We start from the raw sequence: 16,530 nt of genomic DNA, 5'->3' as shown, positions 1-16,530 counted from the left end.
CGTGACTAGATAAAAAATACTGCCTGACAGCGGACCACCCTTCGGCCCCGGGGCCGTTCGTTGCTTTCGCCCGATATATAGCGCAGAGAATTGAGTAACAAACTATCGGACTCTAGCTCCCGGGTAGTTGTCATGCTAATCGGGTTGCAGCTTTTCGTGGGACGCGCGCCAGCAATGGCGGCAGTTTGCGTCAAAAACTTCAAGAACTCGGAGAAAAGGTTGCGGGATAGATCGCAAGTCTAATCCTTGTGCATACAAAAGGAACGAGATAAATTCTGCGATCGATACCGCGTCGCATTGAATCGCAATTTTTGCTTAATCTAAGAAAATTAAGAAATGAGGATTTTTTTTACTTGGTTGCATAAAAATATACTTATTGCTATAGGCGTAATCTTTTATTCTTCTTCTTTTTATTTAATATTTTTATTTTTTTCTATAATTTTATTGCTATTATATATTTATTATATGCTTTGAAATTCTTTAAAAGAAAGTTTAGTCAAATTTCAATGCAAGTTGTTTGAAAAAAATGAGGAAAAATTAATTGATTCGATATTTTGCAAGTAAATGCGCTTTTATCTGTATACTAGAAATAAACAAGTATTTCAATCTATCAATTCGATCCATAATACAGATATTAGTACAAATAATTGAACAATACAAATATTAATACAAAATACAAATATTAATATAAATAGAAATATTAATACAAAATAATTATAAAGGATCTATATTTTTGACATTAAACTAAAATGCTGGTAATTTATTACTTTTCAGATTAAAATATTTTCATTTTTTTATTAGATACATTTTTTAAAATACTTTATCTAGCAAAGTCAATTAAACTATACTATTAAATGCAATACAAAGTGTGTTAATGATGTAGTTGTTGCAACTTTTTTAATGCATGCATTAATATAATAGTCGAAAAAACATATTTTCGTTCTTTTGCAATTTTTTATTGCTTATATATTTTTTATTACAGTATATTAATTAATAACATATTTGTTTCGTTTAACTTTCCTCGATTAAAGATGGAGGCAAGGGGATACAATTAAAATTAATTTTTATATTAGTTTCTTTATTTTCTACTTAAAGAAATGACTAAATATGCAAAAAAAAAAAACTTTTAAGTAGGAAATAAAGAAATTATATATATAAAAATTAATTTTATGATAGTTATTCTGATAACTATTGATCTTATAGTGATTGTAAATAATGATCGAAAAAATGGGGCAGAGCAGAGAGTCCCACGTGCAGATTGTTCGCTCAGAGTGCACTTACGTTAAGTTTGACTTATGAATTCTCCTGGACAATGGACGCACACGCGATGGGCAGCCATCTAGCAATATAATAAAATAAACTGTCAGTGGCATAGCTCGCATAAAAATGCTAAAGAGCTTCGTCGTCCGCATTGTCGTGCAGATGTTCCGCAGAAGAGAATCGGGGATTATCGGACATCGTCTCCTTCTCACTAGGATTTATATAAAAAAGAAGAAAGTTCCAATAATACTTATAGATTTCCTGAATTTTTTTTCACGACAAAAAGAACTCAATTTACGTAAATTCTAATTTAATTAGGAACAATATATATAATAACGAGATTATATTATAAAAATTAATTTTAATTACACCCCCTTTCCCATCTCTCTAATCAAGAAAAGTAAGTGAAACGAATATGTTATTAATTGATATATCGTATTGCAAAAAAATATGTTTTCCCGATTATTATATTAATTAATGCATATGTGCGTTAAAAAAGTTGCAATAGGTATCATCGAGATACTTTGTATCGCATTTAGTACTATAAATAACAATTTTATTGACTATAAGATTAAGTATTTAAAAAAATATATCTAATAAAAATAAAAATATTTTAATTTAAAAAATAATAAATTACTACTATTTTAATTTAATATAAAAAATATAGATTTTTTGTAATTACTTTGTATTAATATTTATTACACAGAAAATCTTTTAGCTGATAATTAGTTTTTCTATATTATGTATTTTCCCACCCTCTCTTTTTCTCTCTCTCTCTCTTTCTCTCTGTCTCTTTTTCTCCGAGTGTATAACATGCCGAAAATATTATTTATATGACGAAATTTACATTAACTAATACACTCAACCTGTATATAGTTTTGCTTTAATTCAATGCTGTGAGATATATTTACGAGAGAGATTTAAAAATATTGCAGATTAAAATTTTCTATCTTTAATAAGAAAATGTTTTCGAAAATAATTAACATTGATGTTTATGATTTTTCTAAAATTTTTTAAAAATTATTTTTACTTCATCTAACATTAATGTCAACTAATTATGTTTTTGTCAATATAGTTTAGATTTTATTCTATTATTATTGATTTATATAAATTATAAAAATACCTCCCAAATCTCATTATTTAAAAAATATTTCACTGTTGCATTAGAACAGAGAAATTGTGTTGTTGCACTATCACTAAAGCATTGCCACGCATGTACGCTGTGAATATCATATCGATGATAAATGCACTGTCGATAGGTATCTCCCTCTCTCTTCCCGCCCCTATAAATCATTGCCGAAACATTTAACCTTAGAGTCATACATGAGATCAAATTGATCATAACCCGCAGAATTAATTTATGTATGAGTTTTGCGGTAAAAGAATAAATACAAGAACAATGTAATTATATTAAATACTATTGATCTATATATACTATAAAAAAAAAAAAAAAAACACGAAAGTATTAGTATACAAATTATTTCGTTCACAACGGAAGAAAACCGACTACAATTACGATTTAAAAAAATGTTTGACATTATAATCCAATATGGCTGCAACGAGTGAGCAGAGAAATTTTAATTAATATTTTGTTATAAAAAAATACAATAAAATTGCAACAAAAATTACAATAAAAATAATAATTAATATTACAATCCGCGCTTTTGCTCTAAAATAAAAGCACGTGGTACAGAGTAATTTTGACGTTTGTCAGAACGACTGCGAATCGAGTATTTTGGAGAACTGTAACAGAGTGATAAGGATTGTGGAAGAAAGAAAGGAGCTCGACGAGGCAGATATGATGATAATAACTGATTGTCGCCGTCAGGAATATATATATATATATACACGAGGAGTTGAAGGTTGTATCGCGAGTAGGCGGAGCTAGCAGGTTCCTCGATCGCCTCTTCCAGAGAGATTGCGCAACTGTATATATATCTCTGCAAACTGGAGAGATATATCCCTCTCCTCCCTTTCCACCCTCGTTGTTGCAGTTATCTGGCGACAGCGCGCGCGCGCGAGAATCCTTTACAGCCGCTATCTCGCTCCTATCACCGACGTATAATTATCATTTCATTTAGCACATTTTGAGCAATTTTACTTCCTTAGAGGAAGCTTTGCTTTTTTTTATTTTAATGAAAATAATAAAATTCACACAATTATGTTTCATGTAAGAGATATTTTAAAACTGCACGCAACATCCAACAATCGCGTAATTTTCAATAATTCTCAATTATATTTTATAATATTCACACCTAACTTAAGCCTTAAATATTTCACTTGTATTTGATGATATGAAAATATTTTCTGCGGTGGTTTAAATATATCGTATATATAATAATTAAGATTATATTGCTATATTTCTCATATTAAATATTATATAATAAAATATTGTGTAATAAAATTAAAACTCCAGTCTTCCATTTAAAATCAATAATTAAGAAACAATCAATAAAACATATTTCTATTATGTTATTCATCGTGTTAAACGCTTATTGGTGAAAAAGTTTATTTCTTTATTTCTTATAAAGCGTCAATTCGTATTTAAGTCGAAATTATGTCGAAATCGTGACGTCAGAGGCGAGTAAACACACGCTAAAATTTCTTAGATGCCATTTCGAAATAAAAAAATATTTCGATGAAACAGCACTTCAGATGGCTTTAGCACACTCTTAAAAAACCCCGAAAACTATCCTTTCCCCTTTATAATCAATCAACAGCTGTAAAATGTAATATTATGAAGCCCAGTCCGTCTGGTCTTTGCGCATGCGCAGTCATTCCGCATGTCAAAGTCTGATATCTCGATCATTTTACAGATGTTGATTGATTATAAAGGGAAAAGGATAGTTTTCGGGGGGGTTTTTAAGAGTGTGCTAAAGACATCTTAAGTGCTGTTTAATCGAAATATCTTTTCATTAAAAAATGGCATCTAAGAATTTTCAGCGTGTGCTTTCTCGCCTCTGACGTCACAATCCAATATGGCCGCGGTGAGCACCCAGGAGCCTTAATCAAGTTTTGCTCCGCTCTGAAATTAATTATCACATATATACAGTGTTGTGCTTAGATGATTTTAAAATTAGCTAGATAAAGATGAGATAAAAATATGTAAATTCATCTTAGATAAGATAAAGATGATTTTGTTTTAAATGTATCTAGATAAAAGATAAAATTACATGACGATTCATCTAGATAACTTCCAGATAATATTATTTTTAAAATCGCTTATGTAAACAATTAAAAAATGTAAATAAATAAAAATGTAATGTAAAATAAAAAAAATGGAAATTATAAAAGAGATATAAAAATATATTCATAGTTTTTTATTTATAAGTTTTTATCGTTTACTGCTCAAGTTCTACTATACTTAAAATATTTTCATGTACTATGAAACTCAAAATCAAATTATCTGAATATTATTTTAGATAATTTAGTAAAGATAACACTTTTTTTAATCTAAAAACTCAAAATCAAATTATCTGAATATTATTTTAGATAATTTAGTAAAGATAACACTTTTTTTTATCTAAGATGCAGATATAGATAATACATTTTTTAATTATCTATATAAAGATAAGATAACGCCAAAATTTCATCTAGATGATCATCTATATAATTTTATTTAGATAACAGTAAACACTGCATATATAAGGAAAAGGAAATATGAAATAGGGTGGTAATATTAAACAGCATGTGATTCTTGAAACTACTGTGCAGAAGTTAATATGTGCAGTGGATGTGATCTTGATTTTTATTTGCGATTTTTATTCATGAAGACAATTTGTGAATTGAATTAATTTTTTTTATATTAAGGCAATTTTTTTTATTTGTTTAAATTATAATTTTTTAAAAGAAATTTTAGTAAAAAAGCTGTTTTAATAATAACAAGCTCACAAATGTGCTAATAAAAATATATAAAAATTGTTTCTAAACAATAACACTTGATGCTGTCATACATATATAACAATATTATATTATATTATTATTAGTATATAAAAAAATTAATAAAGAGAATCATATATAACTTTAATATCAACAAAATAATATTTTATAGGTCGCAAAAAATTATATAATTTTTAAAAATAATTATTTATCTCCAAAATCAAATTGTTAAGATATAAAGGTAACAGAAACTGCCAACATACTCGAGGAAAGACATTTTAAACATCCGCGGAATGAGAATAACTACTAATAAGATTATCGCAGTAGATTGCACTCGCCGTTATAAGGGATGGAGTAAGAACGGGTGGAGGAAAGAAGGGAGTCTTAAAATCGTTAATGATATCACTCGTCAATCACGTTGACGGCTGACGGCCTGATGTCGTCAAAGAAGCGCGAAGGAAAAAAAAGGAAAGAATATTATACCGGTGTAATGCCGGAAAACGCGATCAAATCTGCCTTCAGGCCTTCCCGATTGCAACTCGCATGAACGACCGCGAATTAAATCGCCGTCTACTTTTCCGTCACGACGATAAAAGTAATTCAATCCGAACGAGAGAGAGAAAAAGTTTCGCGTTGTATCTCCCGAACGTTTCTATAAATATGAACGAATCAGAAATTCAAGTTCAATTCACTCGATATTTATATAAAATTATTGTAAACATATATTCAAAGCATTTTAAACACATTTTATATATATATTATATATTATTATTATATAGAGTGTCTTATTTTAATTTATCAACCCCAAAAACTTTTTCCATTCTTGATTGTAGTAAATAAATTTTAAATAAAGTTTCTAATCACTTGTTAATTATCGGAGCCTTGAATATTTATATTGTTATTAGTAGTAAATAAAAATAAACAGTCAATTTTATTTCGTCCAACTAATTATTAAAAAATATTACATGCAATTTATATAACTTTGTTCTATTTAAAACTCAATTCTTAACATGTTACATTTACAAATGTTCAAAGTTATGTTTTAATGGAACATTTAATTAAGGAATAATTTTTTATTTATAATATTCTTTGTTTCCAGTTGGGTTTTCTTGTATTTTTATACAATCAACTTGTTATTAGCTAAGTGTGATATGAAGAATACTTAAAAATATTCTTATATATTGGATGAAAAAATCTTTATCCTCTTTCATTTTTTCATTTTTTTCAATTATATTTATTTGTAATAAGAAATATTCTTCTACATAACTCTGTGTATGTGTGTGTGTGCAACGTTATTTTACAAAACAAAAACCTACAGATTTGTCAGATATATCAAGGTAAATTATATTATGTAAATTTTTGTTTAGATAGATTGTATCAACGTAATACATTTCTTTTTTAAATAATTTTTTTATAAATACTGTTAATATCTTCAGATATTAACAGTATTTATAAATAAAATTAACATAATTTTTGGAAATAAAAATATTTGTTGTGTACTTAATTATTCTTTCAAATATATCATATTCATTGCAATATTTAATTGATTGTTAATTATGAGCGTATTATATTTATATAATATATACATAACGATCGGGAAGTTATACACACATGTATGTGCGTGTGTATGTGTATTTTTGCATGTTTTTAGAAAATAAAGAGAAAACTTTCCTGTCTTGATTGTTTTCTAATTTCTGACTTTGTTCATAAAAAGTTGCATTTATTATATTTTTTTTAAACTAAAATATTAGTAATGATAATAAGGTTAAATTTCTGGAATATTTAACGCAGAAAAACAAAATTAAACTTTATTATTTAGTTTGTTCATTTTTTAATACTTGTATTATAAATGTAATGATTATTTTATTAAGTTTATTAAGTTTCTGCATATAATGCATATAATATATTCCAATCTTTTGTTTTACGTAACAATAGAAATTTTGAATGAGACTTTGTTTTCCTGCGTTATGTTCTTTCTAGAAATTTTATTATTTATTCTTTATTATTTATTATTTATCATTAAAAAAATTATAACAAATGCAACTTTTGCGAGTAAAATTAGAAATTAAAAAATAACTGATGAAAAAGGAATGTTTTCTCTTTTCTCTGCAAGAACATGCAATTTTACAAGCAAGAATTATACAGATGTAATGATTGCAATATTGCTATTTTGCGGGAATATTAAAATTGATAAATCGCGCTCCATTTAAAAATATCGAAATATTGATACTTTTACCCATACTTTTGATATTTAGTTAATTGATTGAAAAATTTCACGAGAGAAATTTTTTTAATTTTTATTAAATAATTAATAAACCTCGTTAAAAGGAAAAGAATTTACTCTGTTTACCGCGCCTTTCAATTGTGCAACTATCCTAGTAATTAGCTATTAAATAATGTATCATGTATCAATTGATGAAATTATTTAGAAAATTTTTGAAAGTAAACATTGTTGATTATTTGACTGATTATTTTAAAGCAAATATTGTATAATAGAAATGATAAAGAGATTTTGAGAAAACTGTACTTATATTGGAAAAAAAATCATAAATTTATTAAAATAGAGCTTTAATAAATTTGACTAAAAATTTATGACTTCGATATGTCTTTAACTCCTTCGCCTATGAAATAATCGTTTCCATCATACAATGTTAAATTATATAAATAATATATTGTTATGATTATTTTGTCCACCATGTATTATATTATATTATTGTATATATTAAAGTAGGCTTTCTCTCTCTCTCTCTAGGTAATTTTATAGTTATTTTTCTTAACATAATGTGCGAAAAGTTCTGCAGTGCCATTTCATTCTCTTTTTTATTACACAAACCTCTTTATAAAATATCAAAACATAATTGTGTAATAAATAAATAAATATCGAAATACCACACTGTAAAAAAAAATGTGTTAACTTGACTAAACCGTTCAACTAAATAATATTTTGTTAACTGAACATATAAAAATATTTAAATTAAATATAACATATTAAATCTAACAAAACTTTTGACAAAACGTATTTGACTTAAATACTAATATATGTTCAATTAACAAAACAGTAATTTAGTTGAACGGTTTAGTCAAGTTAACAAATTTTTTTTTACAGTGCAGTATTTATTTTTGTTATTCTAGTCCAATCATTAATGCACAGATTATCTTTATCTTGCGAGAAGAAAATGCAAGAAAAAAATAATAATGTTGATGATAAAGGATTATCATTTCCTCGCCGGGGGGCTTTTTCGGTGAGACTTTCGCAGAGACGTCATCATCGGTATGTCACGAACGACTCAACAAACTGTCCCCTTTCCGCCGTTTTGCGAAAAGCGACGCAGTGTCATCTCGTGCTCGGGTTCCTCTTATAACGGGGAACGGAGAGCGAACGCGAAAAAGCGAGTGGCAGAACGGCCCGGCACCCCGTGACTATTTGACTTAATTTTACGAGGGGTCGGCTGAAACGACGAGGGCGGCATCGGAAGGGTGGAAACGCGCGATGACGCCGGGCGGCGGTGGCGGCTTAGCGGATAAAAATTATCCGTTTAAAGTCGAGAAGCGCTATAAAAGTGCAGTTAAGCTTTCCAACGGGGCGCGCTCGTAGATTCCTCTCGTACGCAGGCAGTAACTATAATTGGTAAATAACCGCGTTTAGAGATTGCTGAAATTTCGAGAAATTATAAGACGTCAGCCTATATATACATATATCTATATATACTGTAGGTAGTTTCATACAAGTTTCTCTCTCCTTTCTTTTAAGATAACTATTTTTTTAAGGACCTGACTTTATTTAAATAATCATAAAAGATGCAACTTGGAGATATTTCAATAATAATCATTATGTTGTGCATTCTTCTAAATTTATATTCTTAATTTGATATATTTTTTATATGCGGCTCGATCGGCTTTTTGAATAAAATATTTTTGTCTTAAAACACAGTTACAATTGGTATTATTGAAATATATTACATTGTCTGTAGCGAGAAAATTTGTAAAAAGAATATATTTATTATATTAGTATATATTATATTAATATATATATGTTTATACAGGATGACCCATTTTAATCTATAAGTCAATATATCTTTCAAATGATTTTGAATTAAAAAATTTGAACACATGTTGAACGAGATTGAAAGGGTTATTAGAATATTGCAAACAAAATTTGATAGGTGGAAGTGTCTTGAAAATTTCAAGATCATCTTTGTTTTTTTTAATGGAATTGCCACAATTTTTTTATATAAGTCGATTCCTCGCAATATTCTATACATAAAAAGGGTAGAATAATCAAAAAGTGAATGGTTTACAAGATATTTTATATTTTAATTTGATATAATTTTACATAAACTATAAAATATTATATTATAAAATTGTTAATATATTAATATATTATTAAATTATTAATATATTAATATATAAATATATAAATATATTAATATATTAATATATAAATATATAAATATATTAATATATTAATATATAAATATATTAATATATAAATATATAAATATATAAATACATAAATATATTAATATATAAATATATTAATATATTAATATATAATATAATATATGACATAATATATAATATATTAATATATTTATTTAAAAGAATAAAGAATATAAAAATAAAAATATAAAAAAACATATTTTTAGATCACGCAAATAATTAATTTTCTTTACATCCAATGAATGGACAAATCTAGAATGTTCTCATTTCGAATATTGAAAGAAATCCGAGAGAAGAAGAGGTAAACTAACGAGAGAAGACGAATGCTGCCCCTGGTCAGACACTTTATTCTATTCGTAGAAGAAACAGTATATGCATGTTTGTGTGTGTGTGTGTGTGTATTTGTATGCGAGCAAAAAACACCTGATATTTATGGTCCAACTGATCGGTCGTTCTGCTCGTAGAGATCGGATCTCACTAAATCACCAGTTAGTATACGCCTAGGAAGGAACTAGCCGCGTCCCCTCACAGCCTATAGGCGGCCATAAGGTTCGATGTATAGTGACACGATGACGAAGAATAGAAGAAATCGATGAAAGGGAAGCTGAAGTTTTACACTGCCTTTTAGTCTTGCATGCCTTTTGAGTGATAACCTGAAAAACTGCTCACGAAATAAAGATTTGCATATAATATATATGTATATACATATATGAAGTAAAATTTAATAATTGTCAATTTGCAGACGATGCATAAATATTGAAATTTACATAATTCAGGAGAATAAAAATATTTTCGTTTGTGGGGGTTTCATAAATATTAACAAATTATCTTTATATTAAATTAAATAATATAATTAAACAATTATTATTATTATTATTCTACTATTACATTATTTTTAATCTTTTAGAAAGATGTAAAATTTTAAATTATTAAATAATTTTTTATATAAAATTTTTGATATAGGATAATATCTAATCACTGATAACAAGATTTTTAATCAGCATCAGCTCTTAAATTTATTTACTTTTTTTGTGCATGCGCGCAAAAAATTTATTCTTTTTATATTTTATTAAATTTTATTCTCAGAATAGGAAAATATCTATTTTTTTAAAGATAGGATTCTAAAACTCTATTGCTCTATTACTAAAAATACAAAAACTAATAATATACATAAAGCGGTGTTTAGATCAAGAACAAGTAATGTCATCTTTTATATTATATGATAAGACATAAGAAATAATTTCGTTAATAATATTTAACGTATCGTTATTTATAAATAATTTTTGTGTAAATTTTAAAACAATACAAATTGTAAAAAATCATAAAAAATAGAAAAGTAAAAATAAAAGAAATAAAAAAATTATACTTTTATAAAAAAAAATTTTGTCTAATGGAAGAAAAAGAGAATCATCATTTCTTTTAAAGAGAAAGATTGTTTTTTTTTTTTTTTTTCAAGAATTTAATAGTGAGTTTACGCACATGTTTGAATTAAATTATGATTCACATGAGTTTAGATAATGAATCTATCAATAATTTGCAACTTAAACTGTGCTGAACTTTGACAAATTGATTATCAACTGGGTCAGCATGGCCTTCTTCAGGGTCGTTACACTAGAAACATTGTGCTTTTATTGCTTCTTCTACAAAAGCGCTATCTGCTTTTTAAATCAATAATTTCTGCTAATTTTAATCTTTAAATAATATAAGAAATCTTTTAAATTTTATTTTTTAAAAATTATGATAAAGAAAAAAAAAACAGAAAAATACAATAATAAAATATAATGAACATAAAATATATTATTTTGAAACTTTGTTTTGAAATATAATTATAATAATAAGAATTATATTTTTTAGAAATTATATCTAAAGACTTAATATATATATTTTTATTTAATAGATTATAAAATAGTAGATTTAATCCCATTACACTAATGGAAATGGCATTAATGCAAGGTAATTTTAAAATTATGTTAAAATATATAAATTATTTTGCTACAATTATTTTCTAAAATTGAAACTTTATATCGCATGTTTCTAAAAAAATCACATCTTCCTTAATAAGGCTCTTAATTTATATAATAAATAATTATACAATTAAATGTAAAATAAAAAATAATATTATTAACAAAATATTTTTTTATATCTACAATTAATACACATAATATCAAATAGTGTAATATTCTAAGGGAAAATAAAAAATATATTTAGTAAATATATTGATATGAAAAATCAGGACCTTAACATTTCTGACAGAAGTACTTATGCTAGTATGATATCTTCTTCCTCTCTCTCTCTCTCTCTCTCTCTCTCGTGCGCGATTATTCAGCCGAGTCGCGAGCAAGACTGGGTCAAGGTAGCTATCTTCTCGTGATTTTCTTACTTCCGTATCTGCAGATTTCGTTCATTCGTTCATTCGAATGCCGGACCCCGTCGGTGTTACATATGTACATACCTGATTGTATATGTGTGTTTGTGTCTCTATATAGATACGGATATAAGCTACGTGCCGCGTCATCAACCACCGCAAACCTACATCGTCATCAGAAGTGAAAGATGCTGGCGTCGCCGAATCTTTCCTTCCTCCACCTTTTATACGCAGTGAGAGTAAATGTGACGTCACCAACTTAAAGCTGCAGCACGGAATCAATGCTACCAATTGATTCTCTCGTGCTTTACCGCGGCTAAGATTAAAATACGGTTTGGATAAGAGATTCGAGCGAATTGTGTCCTTGAGCTGACCTTGAACCTGTTCAAAGGAGGTTCGAAGAAGAAACTTTTATTCACCTCGTCTGATGTATCACCTAATTTTTCGCGACATATTGCCCAACGTTAATTTGAATATAGCTTCAAACTTGAGTTATCAAAAAATTAAAGTTTAATTTTGAAATAATTCGGACTAATTTATACACAAATACTAATTTTAATAAAAATTAGTTTTTCAAGTTTTTTTAAAACTAGATTTTTAAGAAAATAATAAATATATAATAAGGAATAAATATATGAATTTTTTGTACACAGTTCAATTAAAAAATATATGAATAAATTCAAAAATATTAAAACAATTATAATTCAATGAAATATAAATAAAATTTGAGTGATTACAAATAATAATCGTATGGAAATAAAATTAACGTTTCAATACCTTTTCAATAAAGAAACATTGTTATTAATATCCAAGTATGTTGTATAAAATAATTAAAATACGATAAAATACGTAAAAATGTACATTTGCAAAGAAACACGATGAAAAAAGACGAGGCTAGACGAAGAACGCGAGAAATCGAAGGGGGTGGATCTTCTGCAAGGAAGGGAGAAAACTTCCAAAGAGCAGAGGGATCGTTGTGGAAGATAGAGATAGACCACGATGTCGGCGTGACTTGACAATGAAGTTCCTATCTCCGACTCATATTCTCGAGGCCCCTGGGTTCGTTCTTTTCGTCATCCCACCTGTTTCGGTCTCGATGCATCGATGACACCTCTATACACCAGCTCGCGACACCATTGGCTATCTTGCCTATCACTCGTCAACCGGCCAGCTACTCGATATAGCGTAGGAGAGTTAGAAAATTACGAAACTCGAACCCATCAAACAATCTTCTTTCTCCTTCTTCCCCCCCTCTCTCTCTTTTGCAATGCTATTGTGTTCTTATTTGTCCAGCAAAAAAAAAATGCGAAGAAAGTAATTGGAAAGTATTTATAAGTTTATAGTATTATATACTAATTATATTAATTCACAAAATTAAATCGTATAACATGAAAAACTAGTATAAAAAGTATATATAAATATTTTCCAAAAATGTTGATGTATCTAGTTAAGCGAGGATTATCGTAACGAGATGCAAAAGTAATATAAATCCATTGAAACGAGCGATTAGTCGACCCGTCAACTTGTCGGATTCGACGACATGTGACATCTGCTCAAGGGATCGTCGGGGGTCGAAAATGATCAATTGTCAAACGACCCTTGTGGACGAGTCTGTTAAATTGTCATTAGAACTTTATCCACCTTTGTGTTTGAAAATCATCGAATACTTATATTTATTCATACTTTTGCACGGAATAAACTTGTTTTTACTCTTTATTATAATTTTGATTTACTTGTATATATATGGCACTTTGACCCAAGTTTAATTAGTTTTTTTAATTTGCGAAAAATTATATCTTCGAGATAAGTTATTTTTTTAATTTTGAAATTCGAAAATTTGGTCATTTCAATCATCATTTGTTTGCAACATAAAATATATATACAGAGTGTTATATTGGTTATAGATTTGTTATATAGATTGGTATTAATTGTCAAACAATAAGTATTTTTAGCAATTTTCGGAAGTGTATTGTTTTCAAGATAATCTCATTTTTTAACATGATAATACAATGCATTTGTTGTTTTTTAATTCTTTGTCTAAATAATTCTTCTTGTATAAAAATTCTAGTAATTTTGTTATAATTAAGTCTAACATTTTTCTACAGAAATATTTCAAATAATTTTGAGTTAACAAAAAAAATTTTCTTACGACAGCAAAATGCCTTTATAAGGCTCTGATGTAAACAAAGTAGATGTCTATGTCTATACGTAATATAAATTAATTATGACAGCTATAAAATTATACAATATTAAAAAATAAAAAAAAATGAAAATGACTCATTTCCGAAGTATTTTGTCAAAGAAAAAGATCCTTATTTATTGACAATAATATTGTAATGTGGGAAACTTGATATATCGCACGTACAATTATTTAATTTTTACTAAAAACAGATTAATTTTTGATTTTGATTATTCATTATTTATGAGCAATATTTAATAATGAAAAAAAAAAAAAAATTATAAGAATTCTAGACAACGAAATAAAAGAAAATGTTTTTATTTATTAGTATTTCGATTTTCTATATTGAAAAATTGAAAATGTGAGCATTAATGTTTTTAAGGTTTCGCTCGTCATCAAGATAGACTTTAAATCTATTTATCTGATTGGATTTCTCTCTTAAGGCTCCTGGCTCCTTGCCGACCATCGAAATCGTGACGTCAGAGGCGAGAAAGCACACGCTAAAATTTCTTAGATGCCATTTCGAAATAAAAAAATATTTCGACGAAACAGCACTTCAGATGGCTTTAGCACATTCTTAAAAAACCCCGAAAACTATCCTTTCCCCTTTATAATCAATCAACAGCTGTAAAATGTAATATTATGAAGCCCAGTCCGTCTGGTCTTTGCGCATGCGCAGTCATTCCGCATGTCTCAAAGTCTGATATCTCGATCATTTTACAGATGTTGATTGATTATAAAGGGAAAAGGATAGTTTTCGGGGGTTTTTAAGAGTGTGCTAAAGCCATCTGAAGTGCTGTTTAATCGAAATATCTTTTCATTAAAAAATGGCATCTAAGAATTTTCAGCGTGTGCTTTCTCGCCTCTGACGTCACAATCCAATATGGCCGCGGTGAGCACCCAGGAGCCTTAAGACTATCTTCTTCACGAAAACAGAGAAAATTTTCATTCTTCTATATTTTATAAGAAAAATATTACTAATTTTCTATAATAATTGATTCTTTAGTTTTTTCAGTTTGACACGAAGGAAAATCTTAAACTAGTCGTGTTCAATATTATTTAACTTCGCTTTAAAGAAAACTAGTATGCACACATAATTGAATAATCGTTGGTTTATATAATGTGATGTAATAAAAAATCGTATTAACACTTTGCGCATAGAATAGTATTGTGCACATTTATATTGCACACATAAAATAAAAGATCATTAATTCTTTGTGTACATGAAATTATTACGAGCATATACAGCATATATTACACTTAAAATAAGATTCAGGGATTAATGTAAATAATAATTACCGTAGCCATCATCAATGATCTTGACTTTGTTTTGTTAAGATCACAATTCAAAGTGACCTTTAAAAGGTTTTAACCGCTCTGTTTATTATTTATTTGCTTATGAGAATTTTGTCGATGTAAGAATAAAAATGCACATGCAAATTTATGGGATAATAATAGATTTCGTTTTATATTGACACTGGATATTGTAAGGTAAACATCGCTTTGTGTGAAAATTAGCAAAAAAATTAGTATGGAATATACAATTATAGACCTCATTTTGCACTGAAAGTAGCGTATGATGTAGAATGTATAGTTGCTCTTTTATGAATAATTACAAACCTTTATGAAATTGAACAATTATGTTGTTCTTAAATAATTTTAAAATTAGTTAATTAGATAAAGATGAGATGAAAATATGTAAATTCATCTTAGATAAGATGATGATTTTGTTTTAAATACATCTAAATAAAAGATAAAATTATATGGCGATTCATCTAGATAACTTCCAGATAATATTATTTTTAAGACCGCTTATGTAAACACAGTTATAATAAAAATGTAAATTATAAAAGGGATATAAAAATATATTCATATACTTTTCAAAATGACTAGATTTTTCTAGATAAATATTCTATATATAGGTATGTTTCTAATAAATAAATATATATTAGAGATGTATAAAATAAAATATATTTTACTTTTCATCTAATCACAATATTTTTTATTGTCCTATATATAAACATATTTAAAAAAAAAAAACGAAATTTTTTATATTATCTTTTTAATTTGTATCATCATTTTTTTAAAAATTATGCTTGCTCATCAAAATGCCCCGACAATAAAGATTTGCAAATGTAAATATTTGTTCACAATTACAAATAAGTAAAAGTCTATAGATTTATTGAAGATATCAGACATTTTCCTTAAGAATAAATTTAATCAAGTGCAAGTTTTAATTTTAAAAATTAAACATAATAAACTAATAACTAAATCTAAGATTAAAAATAAGTTAGAGCGAAAAAAAAACTCACTTCTCTTTAACAAAAAACAAGATGTGGATCGATGAGCTATTTGCACATCAAAAATCCAGTCGATGGAATCTTTTCTTATTTTGATTCTTATTTTG

The 16,530-nt window shown here is 27.1% G+C and overlaps 1 long non-coding RNA gene across 3 annotated transcripts in view; it reads left to right on the top strand.

Annotated features, from left to right (window-relative positions):
• Window positions 1–16,530, top strand: part of LOC145934783 (uncharacterized) — a 65,091-nt gene that overhangs the window by 43,105 nt on the left and 5,456 nt on the right. The window contains exon 4 of one of the 3 annotated variants that reach the window (XR_014425107.1): window positions 12,066–12,420. The exons of the other annotated variants lie outside the window; for them this stretch is intronic. This is a non-coding gene — a long non-coding RNA (uncharacterized LOC145934783). Of the gene's footprint in view, window positions 1–12,065; window positions 12,421–16,530 lie in introns of those variants that run through there. 3 annotated transcript variants of the gene reach the window in all.

The sequence above is a fragment of the Prenolepis imparis genome, unplaced genomic scaffold (assembly GCF_030444845.1).
Source record: "Prenolepis imparis isolate NDT839.2.m4 unplaced genomic scaffold, iyPreImpa1.0 SCAF_4, whole genome shotgun sequence".
Taxonomy (NCBI): Eukaryota; Metazoa; Arthropoda; class Insecta; order Hymenoptera; family Formicidae; genus Prenolepis; species Prenolepis imparis.
This window is presented reverse-complemented; position numbering and strand designations above follow the sequence as displayed.